Genomic DNA, 25536 nt, shown 5'->3' on the forward strand with positions numbered 1-25536 from the left:
CCTATACCTCTCACAATCACCAGCAAAAGCCACTCCAGAATGTTGCATTGTTTGATGACGTCTTCTTGCCTTTTGAGGTCTACAGCAGTATTATTCGCCAGACCGTCTCTTTAAGGCCCCTACATTTGTCTACCACATGGATGGTGTGGGTAAGGGGCGTGAGCATTCATGACAGCCGCAGTCCCAGGGTTCCCCACCAGTGTGGCCACAGTCGGACTGGCCTATAGGGCAATCAGGCAGTACAAAAGGGGCTGGTCACACATACAGTGTGTGGGCCGTTTATTTTGTTTTGTGTTTTTAGCAGTTTGTGGGCCTGTTTATGGTCTGATGGGCCGGTTTTTACTGTTGATTTCCTTGATATTGCCACCAGCATCCTCTGCAGTAAACACAAATGTATGCAGTTTTCCAGACCTTGTGTACTACCTATACATCATCTCTTGACAATTTCAAGACTGTCTTGATTTGCAAATGTGGGCCTTTTTTTAGCTGTCTTGTTCGCAAATGGGGGCCACGTTGATGCCCAGGCCTATTTTTTGTCGCAGTCCAACCCAGAGCATGGCTGATAGGAGGCAATTAATGGAATGGCAAAACAACATGAACAGAAAGCTCCTTAAATTGCCCATGAGCTAGGCATTTCTTGGTTTGTGGGCATTTCATTGGCTGCCTCTGCCACCCCCCACCCCCATCTATGGTGCACAACAGAGTTGTAGTAATATTTGGCAGATTAGCAAAGCAATAGGCCTCTAGTTACCGTCCAATAACACCCCCCCAAGAAAAAAAACCACCCAACCCCAATAACACATTTCTTTGGGATCCCTATTCACAATCATATTACAAGAAGGTTTCTCATACTTCCTTGCACATTTAATTTAATTCTTAATAGTATGGGTGCAACTGGTACACGAAATGTAGAAGCAATCTGTCAAGTGTTTAAAGTTTTCAAATCGGAAAGGGTAATATGTGCAAAAGAAAATATTAAAATTGATGTAAGCAGAGTACTACAAGAAGCTGTGGTGGCAGTGTTCGGCAAATCCCATCGGTAACATTTTGAAATATGTGAATGCCCAAACATCTGTAACATAGTGCATTCGTGAAAGTCCAACCCTCTGTTAGTATGCTGAAAGCGACTTTTCGTTTGATTCCCTCTGACTTGCAGTGTACATTCCGTTGTTAAGAACAGTGGGGTAAAACACGACAGCTCTGCGGCAGGCAGGGAACTCGCTCACAAGCATTGGACCAAAATGGCCTCCAAGGACCTTTCACGTTTTATGGCTCACAGAGAATAAATGCGGCTAATGCAGAATTAAAGCCAGACTGCATGTATTGGGCTCATATGAAAGGATTTAATGACCACCATACCTTTCATGCTTTCACCAACAGGGACTCTGTGCCCTAACACAGCAGGTTACAGGCTGGTGGCATCACCAGTAGGGCTCTTCCTAGCAAACGCTCACATGACGTCACGTTACAGCATATTTCTGAGAAAAGCTGCTGATGTGAGAAGTTTACTTGCAGGGTACGAGTGGCTGCTTCACAACACGTCAACGAGGAAGATGGTTCGAAGTGGAGTAACCATTAATGGCTGAACCAGGTGGATGGAGCTGCCAGAGGCTGCATCATTAAACAAAGCTCACAGGCAAGGAAATCATGGTGTCTACAGCGCATGCTCCAGCATAAAAATAACTGTTGTGCAACAATCAATCAATGAAAACTGGATTAGGATTATATATAATCATAAAAAGTACCAATAGTTCATTTAGCAATGCATTAATACTAAAAAAGCATACAACTGAGACAAAGTCCAATAGATTTTAAAAAGCATCCAAAGGTGAAACAAACTTGGGCCCCCTTTAGCACCTGCAGAGGACACCACGCTGGTCTGCATTTAGAAAAATTATAGCGTTTTAGCAGTGGAATTAAGAACCTCTTTGTTTCGACTTCATCATACTTGCAGAACATTTTTAAATGCAGTGGTCTATGGTCTGTATCGCAAGGACAACGCTGGAAGAGCTGTTTTGCCCAAAAGCGACACAACATGTAATGGATGGAGCCCATTCTAAACCCAAATACAAAATCTCTTTGCCAGTGGCCCACTGCACCCAGCAGGGGCTGTTCAATGCCAGCGGTGGTCTACAAGACTACATATTTGTAGTATCCTGGTCTGGTATGGTTTAAGATGTACCAGTGGAATGCTGACAGTATGATGCTAGATGGAATGTTGGGAGTGGGAATGGACAGTTGGAGAAGGGCTGAGCACCTGGAAGGTTGCTCCTGGTGGGGCTGATTACTGGTTAATTACTGTCTTATTTACAACTAACCTACATCTTGTAACTATCTTCAATAAATCTACCTGAAACTACTTCATGGATGTGGGCTTGATTACAACAATTTATTGGCGACGAGTTGAACCAAGGAACCTGCGTCTGCTACCTCTGAAACTTCAAGTCTGGAGTACCTACTCTCAAGATAAAGCAACTCATGTAACTACATCTGCGATTTTTCAACCAACTGGCACACCATAGCCCCACCAGTGACCCTTACAACGGTCGCCCTCTACGCTTCGGTGCCTGTCCAACTGCAGCTCAAGTCTCTGTTTGCTGTCAAGAGAGGGTAAGCCCAACGCCTTTGTCAAGTGCTGTGCCCTCTGCTGTGCCCTCAAGAGAGGGTAAGCCCAACGCCTTTGTCAAGTGCTGTGTCCTCAAGAGAGGGTAAGCCTGTGCTGTGCCCTCAAGAGAGGGTAAGCCTGTCATTTTACTACGTCTTGTTCCTGTGCTGTACTTTCAGAGGAGCAAAGTGCGCTGTTACATAGGATTGTCAACTTGGAGTTAATCTTTATTTGGATGTGTGACATTTTTTTTTAGCGCTGCGTTATCTCCCCATTAACCAGCGTCATGATTTTGGATTTGGCAACAGTGAAAGACAGGCTGCAGTGTATGGCATAATGAGGAAACCGGCACCCCTCGTGAACACTGGGGTTTCTGTAAGCCTGGAGGTATTCCAAAAGTTACATGTGCTGTGTTATTTTGTTCTGAATTGGATGTGCGACGTTCTCTAACTGGTTGCGGCTGGTTTTCAGTGTCATTTTAAAGTCTCCTGCCTGCTGCTGAAGAAAGGCATGACATCTTTGATTTGGTAAAGTATTATTTTCTTTGAAGGGCATGTTTGTTTTTCAATGCCTGTAAAACATGGCAGTTGCGCACTATTTTAAATTTAAATTTGTGCTCGCGCACCGTACCAGATCCATGGTGTCGCGCTCTTCAGCTCACGAGTCTCTTGTGACGTCCTTCGAGGTTCCCATCGGCGTTTGGAGGCACTGGCGTGCCGTGAACCATCCTGCACGACGTAAGATAGCGTGGGGCCATCTTGCAATCATCTGCCTGATTTGCTCTTTTATGGAGTGTCATTTTGCCAGCCACAATTTCAGTGTTTTCTGCCAACCACGTTTTAAATAAAGTTTATTCAATGTTACTCTGTCAGCGGAGCCGTCGTGGGAGCAAGAATTACACTCACTCTATAACTGGATTTTCCTGTTGTGCATATACTTTGACCTTCATTGGAGGTGCAATTTCTTTAGTTTTTATTTTCATAGGGTGTCGTGACTATGTCGGTCACAGTGTGGGGTACTCATTGTCATTACTGTCTTACGAGGTGATGGTACTTTTTGTTGTGTGCATAGTGTTTTTGTCCCCCACACGAGGTTTGCTCCTCCTTCACAAACATTACAGTGTACAGTCTCTCATGTACACATGGTTATGTGTGGATTAGTGTCCCACTTGCGCATGCTAATCCAAGGACCTCTCCGTGAGGTGTGTTTTAGGGTTATGTCCCTAGTTCATGTGCATACCAGTTGAGGTGTGTCGCACGGACGTGTGTCTCAGCGGAGCCGTCGTGGGAGCAAGAATTACACTCACTCTATAACTGGATTTTCCGGTTGTGCATATACTTTGACCTTCATTGGAGGTGCAATTTCTTTAGTTTTTATTTTCATAGGGTGTCGTGACTATGTCGGTCACAGTGTGGGGTACTCATTGTCATTACTGTCTTACGAGGTGATGGTACTTTTTGTTGTGTGCATAGTGTTTTTGTTCCCCACACGAGGTTTGCTCCTCCTTCACAAAGATTACAGTGTACAGTCTCTCATGTACACATGGTTATGTGTGGATTAGTGTCCCACTTGCGCATGCTAATCCAAGGACCTCTCCGTGAGGTGTGTTTTAGGGTTATGTCCCTAGTTCATGTGCATACCAGTTGAGGTGTGTCGCACGGACGTGTGTCCCGTGTTTTTATGCACAATATCTTGACCTCTCCGGAGGTGTTTTGTGGGGTTTTTCCCCATTATCTGGTGCATAATGTTTTTTACCTCCAGTCGAGGTGCGTCCGTAGGTGGACATCACATTATTTGTCTCCACGGCAGTGCACGCTGTACCTTTCTTAGTTGTCTAAGGTTGGTCATGTTTTTTTTTCAAAAGTGCACATATTTATACCTCCACTTGAGGTTGCCCATGCATAAGCAAATGTCTTTACCCTAAGTGGGTGTGCGGTAAGTCGCCATAGTGCATGGGTTACGTTACTCTGGGCGTTTCAATTGTCTTAGTTTTGTTTTGCACGCTGTAGCCCAGTTGTATTCTATTATTGTAATCTCTTTTTAATGCTGTCGATGGGGAAGTGTGAGTACTTGGATTCCTCTTCTTCTCTGTCGTCTTGTTTTCTCCTGATGTGAGCTGCCTTCTTGTATTTCTACCTGGCCAGTGGGTTTGCAGAGGACAGCCATTAATGGATTTTTCTTTTCTTCTTCTATTTCTTTCTATCTTTGGAAGGGGTTTGGTTTATGATATTCTCTCTCATCTCCTTTCATTATGTTTTACCCCACTCTCCTTGGTGTTTTTGTTAGGTTCCTATCCTTGGAAGGGAAGATGGGTTTGGTTTTTGTTATTCTCTCATCTCCTTTCGTTATGTTTTGCTTCTACTCTTTTACGTGTTTTCTGGTTTTCTCCTTCTTGTAGCCTGTGTCTAGCTTCTGTTCTTTTTCTCTCCTGTCATTCTAGATATTGGCGTTTCTTTTTGTTTTTGTTGGAACAAAAGAGGATATGTAGTATCCTGGTCTGGTATGGTTTAAGATGTACCAGTGGAATGCTGACAGTATGATGCTAGATGGAATGTTGGGAGTGGGAATGGACAGTTGGAGAAGGGCTGAGCACCTGGAAGGTTGCTCCTAGTGGGGCTGATTACTGGTTAATTACTGGCTTATTTACAACTAACCTACATCTTGTAACTATCTTCAATAAATCTACCTGAAACTACTTCATGGATGTGGGCATGATTACAACAATATTGTCTTACAGTCAGTTTGCTTAATTCATGACTTTCGCTATCAAGGCATCTGGTCCTTAAAATGTGAAATAGATCAAACCCTACCCTGTTTAGAAATAGAGACAGGGTTCTAAAAAACAGGTCTGCTCAAACCATCGTGTTTGCTTTGCACAGTATAACCAGGGAATCTTTATGGCATCGTCACAATTCAGAGATTGCCTTATGATATGCCGATTAAAAATGGCATGCAAATATCTGACAAGAAGGACACATGAGCAAGTTCAACATGGTCGCCCAGAAAGGAAAGCCCCAATTTCTCGCAGATGAAATACGAACTACGAGGAGGAATGAAAACGAGGAAGCGTCTGCAAAAGCAATTCTATTCTACATGCATTTGGTGACAATTTGCATAGCCCAAACTCCAGTCCTGTGTGTTGTAACTGAAGCACTTTGGGATTTTTAGATTTTCAACAAAAGGGTAAAGAAGCAGATAGATGAAGCCTGATGATTCGCTAAATTATTTGGCATCTGGTCACAATATTAGTACGTTAAATCAGAAGGGGGACGGAAGAGCTAGATATTTAATGAGGTCCTACTCCTACGCTCCTCCAAGTACTCATGCAAAACAAGGAAAGGAGAACGTTCCTCTAAATAGCCGGTACACTGAGAGTTGCTACCTGGCAGGGAGTCAAGTCGCTGGGAGATCAGATTTTCAGATCATAATGCCCTCACACACCTGTTAGGGTGTCATGCTTCATCATAGGGCGCTGCAATGTCGGACGGGCCTGGTGGCTTCTTTGGCGGAGATCTTCAGATCTGAGGATGTCGTATGTGGTGAGAGCATGTGGGCTAAAAAAAAAGTGTGTTGTGGTGTGTGCAAGGTGACTTAAAATAGGCACCGGACCCCAGAACCATTTAATTCAATAAGGGTCCAGGACTAAGTGAAAACAATGGCGCTATCAAGAGGTGCTAAGGTACCAGGATAGCTTTTTATATGTACATGGTCAACATGTTTCGTTGCCTATGAAGCCCCAACATCAGGCGGCACTTTATCAGGACCTTTATAAAGGAGAGGTATTATGATTTGAAATTCAGATCTCCCAGTGACTTGACTCCCTGCCAGGTAGCAACTCTCAGTGCCGCGGCTATTTAGAGGAACGTTCTCCTTTCCTTGTTTTGCATGAGTACTTTGAGGAGCATAGGAGTAGGACCTCGTTAAATATCTAGCTCTTCCGTCCCCCTTCTGATTTAACATACACTTTTAGTACTCCAAGCATTAGCTGAATCAAAGACTACCACAAGAACAGGAAAATCATTTGTGTGTCCTTTGCTTTATCTCCCTAAGTGCGCTGGATATGCTTAGACGTGGTTCCTGTGCTCATTGTGCCACTGGATTGATGGTAACTTGCCTGATGATGGGCGATACCCTGAAATTGGTCCCAGAATGCTAGTTTCTGGTCCAAGGAGGACCTGGCTAAGCAGTTCGGGATGAACTGTTCCCATGAGTAACAGGATCAAGACAGATTTGCATATGGCTGGGTCTACACTGGGGTGGCATGGTGAGCAAATAAATGATGGATTTAGCCTAGGTCTCTTGATTGGGGTGAATATTTGATTTGCTTCACATTCCGTCCATCATTTGTGTGTCTTTTGCAGGCCCACTAGTAGCATTTGATTATTTACAGGCCCTGGGCATAAGTAGTGCACTGTACTAGGGAATTAGGAGTAAATCAAATAATGGCAATCATGGAGAAACCAAATACCATTACATTTTAGAAAGAGAGCACATCCATTTGAACACGTTTCGCAGTTGTAAATTGTCCAGAGTCATAAAAGCCAGCAAATACTAAGTTCAGCAAGCAGTGAAATAGGAGGTCAGAAGCAAAAAAACAGGGGAAAGGATGTCAAAAGATGCCAGGTCTAACAAGAATTGAACAAAAAAAGAAACTGGGTCATAGCTCTGTTCTGCGGCTGTGCACACTGTTTGTGAGGTACGGTCCCTAGACCTTATCATGGTCATGTTCTGCGCCTGCACATAGGGTGTACACCTGTTTCTCATTAAGTAGTACAGAGTAAAGCATAGGTACTAACTCGACCGTTCTATCAATTAGAAAATGAGCTTCAGATAACAGCTCAGACGCATTAAGAGGCAGCCGCTTGTTTTCGGGCTGGGCAGTCTGCAGCTCGTGTTCCAATGCATAGTGTTAGTCAGTTAGTATACAGCCTGTAAACAAAACAACATTTTGCATGCAACATGAGTTCAGCTCCATTCTATGCCAGCGTGTAGAGACAGGATTTTTCATGAGACAGCCGCAGCTGTGCCTGAAATAGTTTGTTGATCATGCACACTATATATGTAGCATTAATGTGGTAGAGTGCTGCTGCATAGTCTTACCGTGAAGAAATAGTTAGTCCTGCAATATCATCATCCTATGCACATTACCACAAGCATGGTGCTCTTGTTTAGGCTCAACATAAGAGAATATAAAATTGAAGAGGGCATGAAATGACTCATGTCACAGATGAAATAAAATAGGAAACAAAGAAAAATACAAACAAAATCAAAGAAGAGAATATAACATACACCTAGCTGAAGCTCTTCATCGCTCCAATTTCTTCACAAAGTCTACAGACCATACATAAAATCTCGTGTAGGTCTGAGGTAAGATCAGCGATAAAATCCTTGCCTAGTTGTCAGGTAAGAACAGAACCGCTTACTCCATTCTAAAACCTTGACTATGTCCCAACCTCTTTATATACCGCCCTTTCCCCTATCTACAACTCTGTAGTTTCTTTTGGACTACCTTGACTTACTTTATCTTGCGTCTTCCCCTATCTCTTCCGCCCTTGTCCCGCTACTTCACCGGCATCACTATGCCATGTACTCTGCTGCTATGCCCTTCTCTTGCGAAGTGAGCTAAAGAACGATGATGGATTCAACCTAGATCTGTGACAGGGGGTGAGTGTCTGCAAAAATTCAGCGCTCCGTCCATCATCTCCTTGTGTTTGCTTTGTTCACCCTAAGTTGGCAGGGTATGCCCAGACGTGGGTCTCTTGCTCTCTTTGTCACTGGATTCAAGCTAGCCTGGCTGATGAGGGCTGTTAGCCCGAAACCGCTCCCAGGATGCTCGTTTCCAGTCCAGGGAAGATTTGGCTTTGCAGTTTGGGCTGGACTGCTCCCATGAGGCACAGGGTCAAGACTGATTTGCATATAGCTGTGTCTAAACTGAGGTGGTGAAGTGAGCTAAAGAACGATGATGGATTCAACCAAGATCTGTGACTGGGGGTGAGTGTATGCAAAGTTTCAGGGCTCCGTCCATCATCTCCTTGTGTTTGCCTTCTCCTGCACATGCCAAATTCCCTTACTCCGGAAATCCGGAAGTCACTATCTAGCCAAAATATTGTACACATAGAAAGACAGAAGGGAGAAGAAGATTAAGGAGACATTAACAATATCATTTTTTACCCAATGGAGTGTTGTGAATCCTCAGAGGAGTGCTTTCTTTTTCACCGCTGCAGCAAGTATGCCAGTTATGAAGGGGATTTATACACGATAACGAAAATCTAGTAACTAAACCTACAATTTCGAGCACTAAACAGGTCATATTTAAACATATGCATTACACCAATAACTATTTACCAGTGCTTTCTTACAAGTGGAGGAATAGACTGGTAAGGGAAATTCCACAAACTATTGCACAAGAAAAAATTCTAGATGCATGTTGTAAAAAGAAGTGGCTTTATCAATGCTGCCCCAAGCTTTCTTTTTGGTACTCTGTGGCTAGCGTGTGCCAGACAGTTTGAACAAATAGCTTTTATTTTGGTTGCCTCCGTTTCTAAAGGTTTAAAGTATAATTCAATACTGTTTGGAAATCAAAAAGCTTGAATTATATGACAATGGGTAAAATAAACCAGCAACATTGTTTGCAAAGTGGTGTCCCAGAACATGTCCTGCCTGGGGTCCCAAAATCCTTAAGATGACTGAGCAAGACTTCTTCCCTTTATCTTCTTATTAATTCCAACTTTTTATGCTATAGTCTTTAGAGCTTCAATAATGCATTTGCAATTGACAAGTCCCTGACTCGTGCTAATTTAACCAACACTTCTGTATGCAAAGCATAAGCACCACACCAGGTTGCTTTAGGCACAGTTACTATGTCGCCTAATGACAGGCACAGTTCATTTAGTGGTTGCATTTCTGGAACTGAAGCACTCTATTTAAAATAGGAAAACAAAACTATGGATTCAAGAATGGCAAGTTTAAAGCCAGGACTGGATACACTTCTCACGCATTTTGTAGAGGTAATGCTTTGAAGCATTTGCCCCTTGGCGATGGTCCTCTTTATACGTCAGGTTGTACTGTACTCAACAGGTCTGTCTGTCCGTGTCATTCTTAGCCTCCTGCATGGACATACTTAAGACATATGTTTTATAAGATTCCTTCTATGTATCAAAATGAAAACCTGTCCTAATTTGCAACATATGGTAATAGCTGTAAATAAATACATACATGAATAAAACAGACAATGCAGACAACCTGAGAATGATAGTTTAACATGAAAATAAGCACTGAAAGATCACAGGACAATTACAATGGACTGGAGTAATATTTATCCAAATTACTATAAAGCATGCTATCGCAGAGGAGTAAAGACTCACTACAGTAGCACTGTCCAACATAAGTAATGAAGGGCCGGAACAATAACATATTTTAAGGATATCTGCTTTAAACAAATGTAAGGGAGTGGACCTGGCATAACAGCCTCAGCTGCCGACTTCGGAGCTGGTGGGATCCAGATTCGAGACTCCGCGTCAACATCTTGTGATTCTGGGCATTTCACTTATTCTCCCTGCACCTACAACTCAGTGCCTTCGGACCCTCACAGGTTTTTTGACAAACTTTACAAATCCTGGATTCATTAATACGTGGAATGAATGTTAATGAGACTACCTGATACCGAAATTCTGCCACAGACCGGATTCTCCAGGGGCTGTGACAGACAACCTTGCCTTAAAGTGTTACTGGACCTAGTGTACTGTTCAAGCCAACAATACGGACTTCTAGTAAACGAGGTTCTTAACTTTTTCTTCCCAAACACCACATGCATGTGGTTTATAAAATTCCTATTAATAATGCAAGAATCGTATATGGTGCTTCCCAGAATCTTAGTAATAGCTCATCTCATCACAGGAAGCCGTGTTCTTTCCTTCCCATGAGAGCCTTTACAGTACTGTGCGCCACAGAGCAGAACCACCACTTCTGCTAGTAAATCATGACCTCCAAGTAGCATGTTCAGGATTACCCAACAAACGCAAACAACCCGAACATTTTACTTTAACCAGGACTAAATACTCTTCTTTTCGTCCTTGCATTTTCACTAGTCTATTCCCTTTTTGCTGTTAAAACTGAATCAACTTTCAGTCAATGCAGATTACATGAACTGCTCAAGCTTTCACTCACCCAGATACATTTCAAATGTTCATGGGAGAGGAGGACTTTTTATCTCTGGAACTTTATGGCACAGATATTATTTACACCAACAAGAAAAAACGAAAATGAAGACTATTTAGAAAAGGTGCCTCTTACCTGTCTGTCGCTTTCTACACTCTTTTTCTGTTGTGTGTCATTGAGAACTCATGGTGTGGTCTCTAATCAATCCATGAACCACCTGTAAGATTAAAAAAAACACAGCATGAGGATGGCTGTAGAGCGGACCAAGCAGACATTGCGAGAACAATCAAGCACCACAGACCACCATGGAGCACTGCACACGGAACCAAGAGTGGGGAACTATTTGCCGAATGTCGTAAAATGAGGACATTTCTAGATAAAAGAACACATCCAAAAGAGCCTTCTTCACTGTCTCAGACCTACAGGGGAATTCGTTTTATTGCTACGTCAACTCATTTATATGAGTATAAAAATTAAGTTTATTTGGTAAAATGCAATGCGATTAAGTATTTGGCCAAAAGTCATCAATCAAGTAATATTCTGCAGACACAGTGAGTCCTTAAAAAGTGAGCACGGATTGAAGCTGTGCTCTCATTTCAAGAGTGCTATTCCTAGGTGAAGCCTGGGCAGCGCATGCACCGCTCCGCGGCATGCAGTATTAAAGTATGGAATTAAAGCCCCGCTTCGTCACTGGCTTGTGTCATTATCCTTCGTAAATGCTGGCTTCTGATTCGTTAATAGGCGTGTTAGTCCCTCCTTAGTACGGCCTTGTCTTCATTTGTAACCTCCCATGAGGACTTGCCCTTGTACTTCGGTTGTTACACGGTTCGCCTTTGTTAGTTTGTAAGCAATACTTCTTTAATGAGTTTCTCTTACTGCAGGCACGACATGCTTTCCTGCAACATTCAGTGCACCATTCACGCTTTAACTTTCGGAGCAGCTTGGGACAACGACGGCCTCTTCTTTGAATAGGGCTCACATTTACAAAAGTTTGAGCTATTGGCATTGTAAATAACTATGCCTTTTATTCATGTGTTAATTAGCAAAACAGATCAATAAAAGACATTGCCATTTACAATGCCAATAGCTTAAACTCTCGCGAATGCGAAACCTATTCCATTGCAGATGCTGGTTTCCGTTTATAAGCTAGCGCTGTAACTCCATGAGTGAGCACATGCTCTGCAGACAGCGCAGCTCAGGACCACGGAGCGTGGGCACTGCTCCTTGTTTCGGAGTTGTTCTACCCGGAGCGGATGCACTGAAGCATAGTCAATGTGTTGGTGCACGTGATGTAAGCAGCGCAATTTTTCCAAAAACCTGCACCCAGCTCTCTTTCATCCATGTGCAAAATGTAAGCAGTTAGAATAAGGATTTGTCCTTAGAAGTGTTATATAACTATTGTCATTTCAATTTAATATTCTGCAAAATTATGACTTCAATTTCAATGTGCTGTAGAACAGACCAGATTCATGTATGCCTTCCAATACACTAGGATTATGATCAAATATTAAAAATGTCAGTTTTTGCTGGGGGTTTTTTAGACATAAATGGAGACTGAAACCATACGCCTCCTTTGTCTACATTTATTTAGAAAAAATGAAAAATAGAGGAAGTATGTTTTATTCTGAATATTTCCCCAAGCTGGTAATCATGACTCAGAGACCAAGGCTGTGGACAGTGACAACTAGGGAGCTAAAATAGATTTATTTAAATAGCTTCAGATGGGCTAATTTTTAAAGAGCGTATTATCTAATTTATTGTAGCTTAAATCTTACAGACATTCTGATGTAAGCGTGAGTTTTTGTCAAGTAGGTCCTGTTAGACCTGACATCCTTGGCGTGGGTTTTTCCCCTATCTTTTGCCTCTACTACCTGGATTTTTGATGCTGTGCTGGATTTCGTTTTTGCTGGTTTAGATGCTTTGGACACTCTGCCACTGCTAATCAGTGCCAGAGTGTAAGTGCTCCCTGTGTAAAATATCGTATTGATTGGATATACCTGATTGGCATATTTGTATCACCATGAAGTCCCTAGTAAAGTGCACTGTGTGTGCCAGGGCTGGTGATGACAGATGTTACTAGTGGGTCTGCAGCGCTGATTGCGCCGCCCACCGGTGTAGCCCTAAAACAGTGTCTCAGGCCTGCCACCGCAGGCCTGCCTGCAGTCCCCGGACTGCCATGTCCTCCTGGCCAGTGTCCACACTGACCGGGCCTAACCCTTCCCTTTTTATACACGTCAGTCATCCCTATGGAAGGCCCAAGGTACCCCCCTGGGCAGGGTGCAGTGTATGCAAAAGGTAGAGCATGTACTAGTGCAGGTAACATGTTCTGGTAGTGAACAACGGCCATTTTGTGTGTTCACTGCTGCAAGGTTATCTTGCTCCATAGGCTAACATGGGGGAGGCTGGTGCCAATGGCTATCCGCCTATCTTCTCATAGGAACAAGATAAGACATGAGTGTTTGATATCCCTGAGCTCAGCATTTAATAACACATCTTTTAGGAGAGGTTGTTTTTAAATCCTGAGTTGGAGAATAGTACTTTTTAGAGAGTAGCTGTTCTCTTGTCTGACCCTTCTGTGTGCCTGGGCATGCTTGTGGATTGACTGTCTGGCTTGAGAGTGACAGGGGCTGGGGATCCCCCGGGAGGTTGGCTGAGTCAGCCCTCTGCTGAATGGTGACATTTGCAAGGAGAGTGGAGGGAGGAGATAGCACCTGGGAGTGAATAGGGCTGTGCCTGCCTGCCACGGTGCTGGCTCCACCTCCTGCTGGGCGGCTGACGACTCTGCCCCTCACTCTGAAAAGAAAGTAGAAGCCAGGAAAACAAAGTGCTCCAGCAACACCCAGAACTGGATCAGACCGGGCTCAGGACCCACTTGCACAAAGACTTCAAAGACTTTTAGGGGTATAAGTAAAGGACCCCTGACAACAGATTTTTAGATTCTACCATCAAGAGGAACCTCTGCTGAAAGACGGACCGCTGAAGAACTAAAAGGAAGATTGCCTTGCTGTGTGCTCTAAGGGCTGACCTGTTCTGCTGTACAACTGAAGCTGAGGAGGAGAAGGGGTCCTGCTGTGTGCTGACTCTACCCACTTGACCAAACAAGACTTTGCTGTGTGCTGTGTCTTAAACCGAATCTCCAAGGGCCTGAGAAGAGCTGGCCTCCTGTTTCGCAACCCAGGGATAGAAAGGTTGCCCCGAACCCAAGACTCTGCTGTGTCCCCCCTGTGCTGCTGTGTGCTGCAGGGACCGTGGACTGTTCTACCAAGCTTCTCAAACATCTGCCGGTAAAGTGGGCTGGCTGCTCTCTGCCTTGCTGGAGAGTACCGCGCTGATCCGGGCCTGACACCGGTTGCCGCCTCAGGAAGACCGACGTGCTCATCGGCACGTGCCTTGCCGCGACCCGGAGGCCTGAAGCAGACCGAGAGTCGTACTTCCCTGCTCTACGAAGCCGCGCTGTGAGTGGCTGACTCCGGTGACGTCAACATCGTCACTGAAGGCTCGTCGAGGGAGTTGTGGAAACCTTGCACCGAACAGCCAGAGGAGCGCTTTGTACAACGAGCGCAGTGACCCCGTCGGAGCAACGTAGCTGCCTAAACAACAAGAGCCTACGAACTGATTCATTCTCAGTGAGTATCGAATCACGCAAGAGACTAGAGACTATCGTCTTGAGATCCCGACCAACCAAGAAAGCGAATATAGTGTAAACCTGTGATGCTTGATTTCAACGGCGGAAACTAAATAAAAATATATTATTTTTGATATAACTCACCTGTGTGGTCTAAGTTTGTGGTGTGCGGAGGGGGGATCATTGTGGTGTCTACGTGCAAATACCTTACACATTGCCTTGGGGATAAGCCTGTCTGCTCGAGCCAAGCTACCTAGAGGGTGAGCAGGGGTTATCTACCGTGTGTGTCCTTGTACCCTGACTAGAAGCAAGGGTCCCTATTTGGTCTAAGGTGTATACCTCTGCCAACTAGAGACCCCCAGATCTAACAGGTCCTAAAATACAATGTTTGCAAACTCATTTTTTCAAAGAATTCAAATGAATCTGTGATAATAATAACATTTTCACGAAGGAAATACCGACCAAAAAAAGACAGAAATCTTAACAAAAAACACACAACATACTACATGTAGCTCTAAAAAATAATGTAGCTGTTAGAGCGACAATAATTCGTCAAACAAATTCTATCATTCAATGAAACAATATGAAAGCTGTGTTGATTTAAAAGTCTCGGATAAACAGACGATTTATTACTACACATACCACTTATGTTTTGGTTAGGCTAAAACAGCTTGTAATGCTGACAGTTAACATTACAAGTTAGTCAAAACACCGCAGAAAGGAAAACAAACCGACACTCTTTTCAATCTCACGGTTTGGTATAATAAAGAAAACAAAAAATTCGCAGTTCTCAGATTCTGGAAGAAACGCTGAAATCATAGATGCCAAATATTTATAATAATTAAAACGCTTAGTACATGCATGCATATAAGACAACCACATTATTACATATGCAGTAACACATGCACGTGAAATTAAAGACTTTTTAAAATAAATATTAACATAATGTCTGTGTGAACAATCAGGAGGAAAAAAGCAGGGCAAGAAAAACAAGCATTTGCAATGCAATCGGTCTCGGCTTTGGGACCTTATATGTATTTAGGTATGCAGCACATTAGCCTGGGTGCTGAAACATCTGCCGTTCTTTAACATGGAGGGAAAGTAAGCACCAAAACTGTGTGATAAGCCAGGTATGGGAAAACATGGAGAGAAATATTGCCTTTCAGTGGGAAACGGTATAGTCCAAAGCTCTGATTTTAATATAAAATAAGGCCTTCGGTGGTCAGATCACTGAAAATACAAAATTTGAAGAAATTATTGTCTATGGGTGCTCGTGGAAGACAATTTCTATGGACTGGAATCTAGAGAATGCTAAAGTGATTCTGGTATTTGCTAGCGAGAAAGTTAAATAGAGGCAATTGCCAGAAAAATTAAAAAAAATAAAGTTCCTCAGAAGAAAACAACTCTGGTATTTTACTGACCTCTACTGGTCGTATTCTATCAAGGCAGTTAAATAGAGGCAATTGAACAGAAAGTAAGTCCCTAAGCGGAAGCAGGCAAGTTCTCGGGCTGATCTCCAGAGCCCACAAAGTACATACACATATAAGTATATACTAAACTATATACAAGAGGTCTCGAATGCTCAACCTAAAAATAAGGGCAGAGGATTCCCTAACTGACAACAAACCCTAGAGTAGGTGAGTTCTCATCAGCCAGTTTAAACCCTTAGTCTAAGGATTATATACCATGGAAATGTACTGAAGGAGATGAGAAGGAGAAGGTGCGATAAAGAGGACGTTCAATTTTCTTTTAATCTTGTGGCATTTGTTGTACTTGAAAGTCAGAGGGCAAATTTCAGGCATGGTTTTTTCTCAAACTACTGCTTATTCTTTTAAGGTGCAGATGATGTGAACGCAGTCCCAGGTGCAAGAAAGACTTCCGGTTATGACAAAAGAACCTGCTGAAGGGCAGACTGATCATAGGAAAAATGCTAGACGTTCTGGATAAATACCCTCCAGGCCCAATCCGGCGCCACTAGAATGACTTGGGCCTGGCATTCCAGATCTTCTTTAGAACTCAGGGCAGGAGATGCCACAGCAGGAAGGCGTACAGGAATCTTATGTGGAAGGGAATGCATTCTTGGGAACTCCAGTGCGCAAAAAAGTTGTCACTGCATGTTCTCAACAGTGGTAAAGAGATCAAGCCAGGGTTCATCCCATTGCTGGAAGATACCCTGTGCCACCTCCAGGTGTAGTTGCCATTCATGATCTGCTAGGTGGCTGTGGCTGAGCTCATCTGTCCTGCTGGTTAAAGATCCCACCAGGTGGTGTGTCACCAGGGAAATGCCCTTAAAGCTCAGCCAGCTCAAGAGACACAGCACCTCCTAGCACAGAGCCAAAGACCCCACCCGCCCTGCGTACTGCAGTGCCCCGTGGCGGTGGTGCAGTCTGTGAGAACCTGAACCAGCTTGCACTTGATGGTCGTCAGAAAGGCCTTCAACGTCAATCAAATTATCCTTAGTGCAAAGACATTTTAGGAGGACAATAACACAATATCAGGCAAGATATCCAACCCACTTGCATCCTGTAAGCACATGTCAATTGTCTTCAACATAAGGGGTGGCAAACTCTTCCCTATCTCCTCCATTGCGATCTCCATATGGCTGGCTCTGGTCAAAGTCAGAGCCAAAAAGTTGGTGCATGGTCTGTGTGTGACAGCATGGTATAAAACTGTGGTTGATTCTGAGGGGTTTTGCCACATCCAAATCTAGGAACAGCCTCTGTTAAGATCTAGATGAATTTGGCATGGAGTCGGAGACCATGGTAGGTTGCTGTGCTACTGGTGTCAATGCCAAAGTCCACACCGACGCCAGTGCAGAACCTGAATCAGGTTCAAAGGGTACAGACGGTGCCGAAGGCAGACCCATCCCATCGGTGGTACCCTTTTTGGAGGTTTAACCACAAAAGAGCTGCTCCTAAAGTGATAGCCACTATAAGGTTTGAGTTATATTGTGAGTGGGGACATCTCACAAAAAGTAACGGACTGGTCTCACACACCACCTGGTGTCATGCTTCATCATTGACCAGTCTTCGCCCTCTAAAACCTTGGTTTGATAGAGGGCGGGCACACACCTGACGACAGGGATGCACTTCTAAACTAAGTGGGGGCCCGTGTATGAGTGAGTGAGATTAAAAATCATTATAGTTATCCTCATTGTGTTTTTTAATGTGAAAGGTAACTATATGATGTTTAAAAGGAGGTGACGGTATGTGGGGGAATTAGTGTCCCCTAACCGTTGTGTTTAGAGGTCGACATGTTTCTGTCTTCTTGGCCAAGGAGGGTCCAGGGCATTCATCAGGACCTAAATATGTAAATGGGGGCTCTGTTCTTACCAAAAGTGGCAAGAGTGTACCACTGTGTGGGCGTGATCACTGTCACACTCCACAATTGGATGGCTCCTAGATTCAAGCCCTAAAAACCAAAGCTACTGGCCCCATGGGAGGAGGGGAGGGGAAACCCCTGTTTGTCAGAACTGCCACAAGGAAAGTTTCCTGCATGGATCCTAGGCGACTTCTCCCGTTCCTCCCCGGTGTAGGAGCTACATATATATAAAAAGGTTTTCAAACGACAAATCCTTTGCTAAACTGGCAAGCTTTCCAAATGAATAAAACACATAGCAATGGATGAAACTTACAAATAAAAGTTCTATGAAACACAAAGAAAGGAGGGCAGTAAATCAGTGCACCCCATTCCTTTCAATTGGCAAGGAAATATATATCAGGTTTTTACTGCTTTTGTGGCTACAACCCACTGAGGAATTATCGAACTTTGAAAACAGTAGGGATTCAGTTGCGCAGTGGAAGATGTATATGAATGACAGGTTTCACTACATGAATGCCAGCTGTGATTACCAGAAGAAGCAGACAGAAGTTAATAACCATAATTCTCCAAAGTGGAAAAAAAATAATCAAGAAAAACATTTCAAGAAAGTATTGGAGGAACTCGGTGGTAGTGTAGTAAAGACGAAATGTAGTAAAGCCCATTAAAAGGCATAATTCGATTTTGTATGCTAAATACTTTCACAAAATAGGTTTATCAAAGCAGTTAAAAACACAATATTAATATGATTATAAAACAATAACATTTTATAAATTAATTATCTTAAACTGAAGATGGCACGAGTTGAAGAAGGTGTGGTTAGATTCTGGCATCCTGGGTTGTGAAGAAGGAGGAGGTTGTTAAATTCAAGTTTTGGGAGGTTCCATTAAACTTTCACAAAATGAGGAAAAACTAATGAAGAAGGGAGATTTGGAGGGAGTTTGGAGACTTAAAGGAGGAGGTTGTAAAAGGGGAGTTTTGGGGGCGAGAGTGTCCAAAAAATGATCTCAAACTCAAAAACAGGAATGAGCAAGGAAAGCTCAGATTGAGCTTTGGGGACTTTAAGAGGTGGACTAACCACCTTAAAAACTGTTTCAGCACTTCTAGACAAAGTACACACCCTCAACGATACTTTCCTTATGCATCGTAATTTCAAGCATAAAATCCACATCACATTGTCTTTTCTTTTCTCGTTTCAACCAGGAAGATATTTTCCTGGGGGAGAAATCCTCTCCCCGTAACCACCATTCAATAAGCATTTTGGGAGGACTTCTCCAAACTAATTACACACTCACACTCTCCATTTTTAGAGTGAATCTGTTTGAAGTTGAGTGAAAAACGTTTGGAGATTTGAGATTTACTACAAATTTACAACTGTGTGGGTCTTCTTGCTAACAGTCACCACTTTGTTATCTCCTTGGGCATGTACACGTATTAGAAAAGTTGCCATTTGAGGACATTCAACGTGCAGGTGCAAATGCCTGCAAAACATAATTGTATGACTCAGGATTAGGGAGGTGTTTCTTCTATATTTTTACTCTTTAGTGAAACTTGAGTAAACACACAAAGTTTTGACTGGCCCCAGACATTCAAACATTTTCACCTTGGACTAAGGGTAGTGCATGCAACCTGAAGAGTCAATCCGAGGCTCTATAGTTTAGAAAAACAAGTATCTTTCACTAAGCAGGAACACAGGAAAGATTCCAGGGGTGTTTGATGGTCTAGCCCTGGGCTGTAGGACAACTGGATTGGACAAATTAGGTACTAGGTTAATATATTCACATGTGGCGCGAGGTTGAGCTATGTCATTTCGTTTGCACTTATAACTGCAATACAAAAAACGAATAACTAGACACTATTAAGCTCATTAAGAGACCTGTCAGAATGTTTTCATTGATTAAATAAAGTATACTTGCTATAATTCTCAGAAAGTAGCAAAAACTTTCAAAGTTAATCTCTTCAGTCTATTTGACAAACTTATCCAATATTTTGATTGAACCATGATTCTCCGCTCATGGGGTGTAATTGGTTCTTTGTGTCGACTACTGGCTGACACCCCTGCAGTGTAGACATTAACAGTAAAAGTCTCAAACAGCAACATTTGGAACAAGGAAGCTTGTAGCCACTTGTTTGTACTGTATTACACGTGTGCAAAAAAAGATGCACACCAAAATCGTCTCAGACACAAATTACCCATTTGGTGCTTATGGGGGACTCCTTTGTATAGAACTGTGAAAACTTGTAGCTTGGAACTATTGATTCTAAAGTACAAACTCTAATCAAGAGTCGCATTTCAACATGAAGATAGTGATTTGTGTGTGGAAGTGGGACAAACTTAAGCAGTTAAGATTTGTCCATTCCATCTTGGGCAGCAATGCAAATGTAGTGGGATGTGTAGAGAGCCACCCGGGCTCTCTCCTACAATGTAGCGACTAACACACATGCATACACCCCTCGGGGCGGGCTTGACCCGTGGGGATAAATAAACGGCGGAAGACCGCTCTGGGTCTTCCGGCCAAGATAGTGAAAGTGGTGTGGCATACCTTTTATTAAGCGCTGCTGCGGCCTACGATCCACGTGGCCCCGCCGTGCTACATTGGCGACAAGGCCAGTTGTGCCTCGTGTGTACATCACCGCCTGCCTGGCAATCAGCTGAGAGCCTGCGGAGCCCACCCGCATCGCTCCGCTCCTGCCTGCTGTGAGGAAAGCTGCCCGGTGCCTCCGCGCGCCACTGTCGGCCTCTGCGGCCTGTGTTCCACCGCCCCTGCCGTGGCTGCCTGTCCCATGCCTGCAAGAACCGGCCCCAAGTCCTCCGCCGCTGTGCCCAGCACCCGCCCACGTATCTCCCTGACAAGCGGGAGCGCGTTCAGCTGGCGACGCTCGTTGCGGCCGGAGACATCTGGGGTGAGTGGCTGCCGCGCGAGGATCTTCCCGCGGTGTGCCCCGTAGTGGTGTGGGCGCCTCTCCTGCTCCCCGCGTCGGCTGCACCAGCAAAAGGCATCTCGCTCCTGCCTTCAGCCCCCCTGCCGTCTACCAGCGTCTGGGCCTGCTGCTAGGCCCCAACTCTCACTGCCACCCGTACTGCTGCAAGGCCCCAAATTGACAGCTGCCCAACTCGCTGTCTGCACCCACCAGGAAGATAAGGAAAAGGAGGGGGAGAAAGAGCAGGATTTTTCCTCAGCCATCATAAAAAAAAAAAAAAAAGGGAGGGAAAAAAAAAAGTTAAGAGACACTGGGATCCCAGCAAGGCCCACCAGCACATACAAGGGTTTGGTGCCTGGGTTGTCCCCCTGCATGCGCGCCGAGGAGACGGCGTCACCCCAGTCAGCGACAGGGAGCAAGGTCGCCTCTTCTGCGCCATCAAGGCCAAAGAACAGTCCGTCGCGCGTGACCACGCACTAGTGCGCACATCCACCCACGGATTCTCAGCATCAAAGTCACGCCTTCACACCGGCGCGCAGACGCACAGTCGCCATGAGCAACCCACCGACGACTGGTGCTCCCAACCAACAGGCCGGAGGGAGCAATCCAGACAGAGGTGCCAATGCACCACCCCCAGGGCACAGCCACACGGCCGTGGCACCTCTACCACCGTTCAGTGAAGCCTCAGACCCTGCCACGGCTGCGCCACAATGGAAAGCGTGGGTTGGATGGCTCAACCATTATTTCAAAGGTACCAGGGAAACCGATGGCTCCGTGAAACGGTCGCTTCTCATCTACTACAGAAGCTCAGAAATCTATGACCTCTTTGAAACGCTCCCTAACACGGGCAACAATGACTACTACAATGCTGCGGTCGCCGCGCTCAACAGGCACTTTGACCCCCAACTAAACCCCGACTTCGAGAAGTTCAGGAGGACGTCGCAGTCAGACACGGAGTCTGTCGACATGTTCTACGCGCGGCTGCGCCAGCTGACCAGCACGTGCACCTTCACGGATCATAGGGAAGGGATACAAGATCAAATCATCCTGGGGTGTCGCTCCAAACTCCTGCGAAAACTGATCCTTCGTCAACCTGGGATCTTGCTAGACGAGATCCTCATCCGCTCCCATGAGCTGTTGGATGTGCGAGCTGTTGAAATGGAGGCTGCACTACACACACCAGTTGCCGCGCCGCAAGCGTCCAGGCACGCGCCCATCAAAGAAGAGAAGGTCGAGGCAATCCAACGACGCCCCAACACCGCCCGCCAAGCACCGAGAATGCAACCGGGTGGGCAGTGTGGGTACTGTGGAGAGGATCACTCAGCGACAGCCATCTGCGGGGCGAAGGGGAAGACATGCTCACGCTGCGGCAAGCTCAACCACTACGCCAAAGTGTGCCACAGTGGACAGTCCAGACAAACTCCATCGAAGCCACGAGGTATGTCGCAACGCCTTCGCCAGGTCTCCATCGCCGATTCGCCATTGACAAGGGAAGTCCCGCAGCAGGAAAGGTGCCTCGCTCTTGAGGATGATGATGAGGTGTTTGTCGTGTCGTATGTCAGCAGGACTGACCATCGCCGAAGGCCACCACCAATGTGCTCCGTCTCAGTGGAAGGAACGGCGGTTCAGGCCCTCATCAACACAGGTGCATCTGTCAACGTGATGGACTCTGAGTCATATGACCGCCTATCGCCACGGCCCCCGCTTGCACCCGCCAGGCCCGGATTTATACTTACGGAGGGACGGATCCACTTACTCTCCGAGGAGTTATCCATGCCAAAGTAGCCAGTAGAAAGCACACTACGGAAACCAGGTTCCACATCACAGAAGGACGGAAGGGGACACTGCTCAGCTGCCATACTGCTGAAGACCTGGGGCTTGTCTTCTTTGCCAACCAGATCCATGACTCCCACGCTGAAACCATTCTGAAGGAGTTTCCAGCACCATTCACTGGACTGGGGAAACTCAAGGGGAAGAGGTTCAAACCCCACATTGATCCCACAGTGAGGCCAGTCGCCCTGAGGCACCGCCGAGTGCCGTTCAATCTTCGCCCGCAGGTGGAGGAAGAGCTGAAAAAGCTCGAAGATCTCGACGTGATTGAGAAGGTCTCTGGCCCCACCCCGTGGGTGTCCCCGCTGGTCCTGGCTCCCAAACCCAAGCAGCCCGGAGCCATCCGGCTCTGCGTGGCCATGAGGCTACTGAACACGGCCGTCAAGAGAGAACGCCACATTACTCCCACCATGGACGACATAGTGGTAGACCTGAATGGAGCCAAGTGGTTCTCAAAACTGGATTTAAACGCAGGATACATCAATTAGAACTTGAACCCGAGAGTAGGTATATCACCACCTTCTCGATGCACGTTGGTCTCCGGAGGTATAAGAGACTCAGTTTTGGGGTGTCGTCGGCAGCCAAAGTCTTCCAAAACGCCATCAGAGAAGCACTGTCGGGTCTGCAGGGCATGATTAACCTCAGTGATGACATCCTGGTGTTCACAGACACGTTAGAAGATCATCACACTCATCTCTGAGCCACCCTGAAGAGACTAGAAGGCTGCGGGCTAACCCTTCACAAGTGAAAATGCTCGTACTACCAAAAATCTGTCGATTTCTTCGGGTATACCTTCACCAGAGAGGGACCCCTAGTGGACCCCAAGAAGGCCGCGGCCATCCGAGCAGCCAGCACACCGAGGAACCCTCAGAAGTAAGAAGCTTTCTCGGCATGGCCACATACTGTGGAAGATTCATTCCAAACCTCGCTGCCATGTCAGAGCCGCTCCGGGCTCTCTCACGCAATGATCACAAGTGGGAGTGGACTGGGGACGCCAATAAAGCATTCAACGACATCAAGGCAGGACTGCTGGACAAAACGGTAATGGCCTGCTTCCATCCGGGGCGGCGCACTGAACTAATCGTTGACGCCAGCCCGGTGGGCCTGGGGGCGGTCCTTCTTCAGGAGCACAGCCCTGAAGTCTGGAGGCCAGTGGCTTACGCAAGCAAGGCCCTCACTGACACTGAAACAAGATATGCCCAAATTGAGAGGGAGGCCCTGGCCATTAAATGGGCATGTCAACATTTTCACCTCTACTTGTGCGGCCAAGAATTCCACGTGGTGACCAACCACAAGCCTTTACTCCCGCTCTTCGCAGGATCATCCAGACTGGCGCCCCCGAGAATTGAGCGATGGGCTGTGCTGCTGCAGTCATACAATTTCAAGGTCATATTTCGTCCCGGGGCCTACAACCCGGCTGACTACCTATCACGCCACCCTGAGTCCATGTCGCCTCCAGAACCGTCATCAGATGCATGCATCGTTGAAGCATGCTTGAAGATGATGTCGCAAGGAGAGTGCCCCACAGCCATGACGCTCTAGGAGATCGGCAGTGCCACTAACGAAGATGAGACATTATCCCGGGTGAAAACCACACTGGGGAACAATGGCTGGACACACTTCATGGATGGAGCCCACACTCCCAGGATGGAAGTCAGCCACGCTCAACAGCTCTGGCAAGTGTGCCACGAACTCAGCGTGGGGGATCAAGGGGTCGCCTTGAGAGGACATCTGATCGTAATTCCAGAAAGGCTGCAGAAACGGATTCTCACGCTGGCACTCGTCGGACACCTGGGGATGGCCAAGACAATGACCAGGCTGCGGAACAGGGTCTGGTTCCCAGCAATGGACTCCATGGAAGAAGAAATGGTGAGACAGTGCCATGCCTGCAGAATCACAGGGGGAGATCCGGCGCCGGCGCCAGTGATTACTGAAGAACCCAGTGAGACCCACTGGGCAATAGTCAGACTTGACTTTGGAAGTTTGCCCGACAGGCGTCACATGCTGGTCATGGTCGACTCTTTTTTGAAGTTCCTTGTTGTAGAGGTGGTAGCGTCAACAGCGTTCACACATGTGAAGAGAGTTCTGGACAAGACATTTGCAATGATGGGGCTGCCCGAGGAAATCAAAGGGGACAACAGACCTCCGTTCCGGGGCTGGGAATTCCAAGAGTACTTCGAGAACAAAGCGATTCATCACCGGAAGATCACCCCACTGTGGCCTCAAGCCAACAGGGAGGTGGAACGTCTGATGCGAACACTTAACCGAGCACTGCGCATTGCTGTAGACCAAGGGGAAGACACAGAGGCGGCTCTGGACCAATTCCTTGGTGCCTATCGATAGACGCCCCACAGCACAACCAAGTGCGCGCCGTCTCACCTACTGTTCAAGCTGCCCCCGCAAGACAGTATCCTGTCGGACCCGAGCTGGGAGCCCTCGGAATGAGACAATGAAGCGGTTCAGGCAAGAAGGAAGTCGACGAACTGCAAGGCCAGTGAGGCCCGCTGGGCACAAGAGCCCCAGCTGAGAGCGGGAGATCGTGTGGTGATCAAGGATAGGCACCCTGGCTGGAAGTTCCAGAAACCCTATGAGCCGGAGGAGTGGACCGTCGTTGGCATTCATGGGACCTTGGTCACTGCCCAGTGGGGACAGCAGTCCGTCACTAGAGATTTGTAGCAAGTTTCAAGAAGATCTGCGATAGTGAATCTGGCCACGAGGTGTCAGACAGTCCGGAGACCACCCTGGGTCTCTCCCCACCAGTCTCGCCAGGAGCACTGAGTTCGTCGCCGAGCGAAGAGGCTGTGCCCCTGGCTGGGCCAGCCAGTCCTGATGAAGCACCCGAGTTACCCATGAACACCCCATCCAGCGCAGTAGCCAGTTCCAGCTCCCGGAGCCAGAAGTATGGTCTCTGGCTGAACCCTGCGCCAAGTCAAAGACTGAAAGACTTTGTATGCACCTCTCCATGAATCTAGAGGACCTGATGGTCTGGTACTAAAAGAAAGGAGGGATGTAGAGAGCCACCCGGGCTCTCTCCTACAATGTAGCGACTAACACGCATGCAAACACCCCGGGCTCAACC

The 25536-nt window shown here is 46.1% G+C and overlaps 1 protein-coding gene across 2 annotated transcripts in view; it reads right to left on the reverse strand.

The window, feature by feature from the left end:
• KLHL29 (kelch like family member 29) overlaps positions 1-25536 on the reverse strand; it is a 1101789-nt gene that overhangs the window by 794772 nt on the left and 281481 nt on the right. For both annotated transcript variants that reach the window (XM_085610611.1, XM_085610612.1), the window contains exon 3: positions 10898-10979. The gene's annotated coding sequence lies outside the window, so the exon portion shown is untranslated. The remainder of the gene's footprint in view (positions 1-10897; positions 10980-25536) is intronic.

Source organism: Triturus cristatus, chromosome 6 (assembly GCF_964204655.1).
Source record: "Triturus cristatus chromosome 6, aTriCri1.1, whole genome shotgun sequence".
Classification (NCBI taxonomy): domain Eukaryota; kingdom Metazoa; phylum Chordata; class Amphibia; order Caudata; family Salamandridae; genus Triturus; species Triturus cristatus.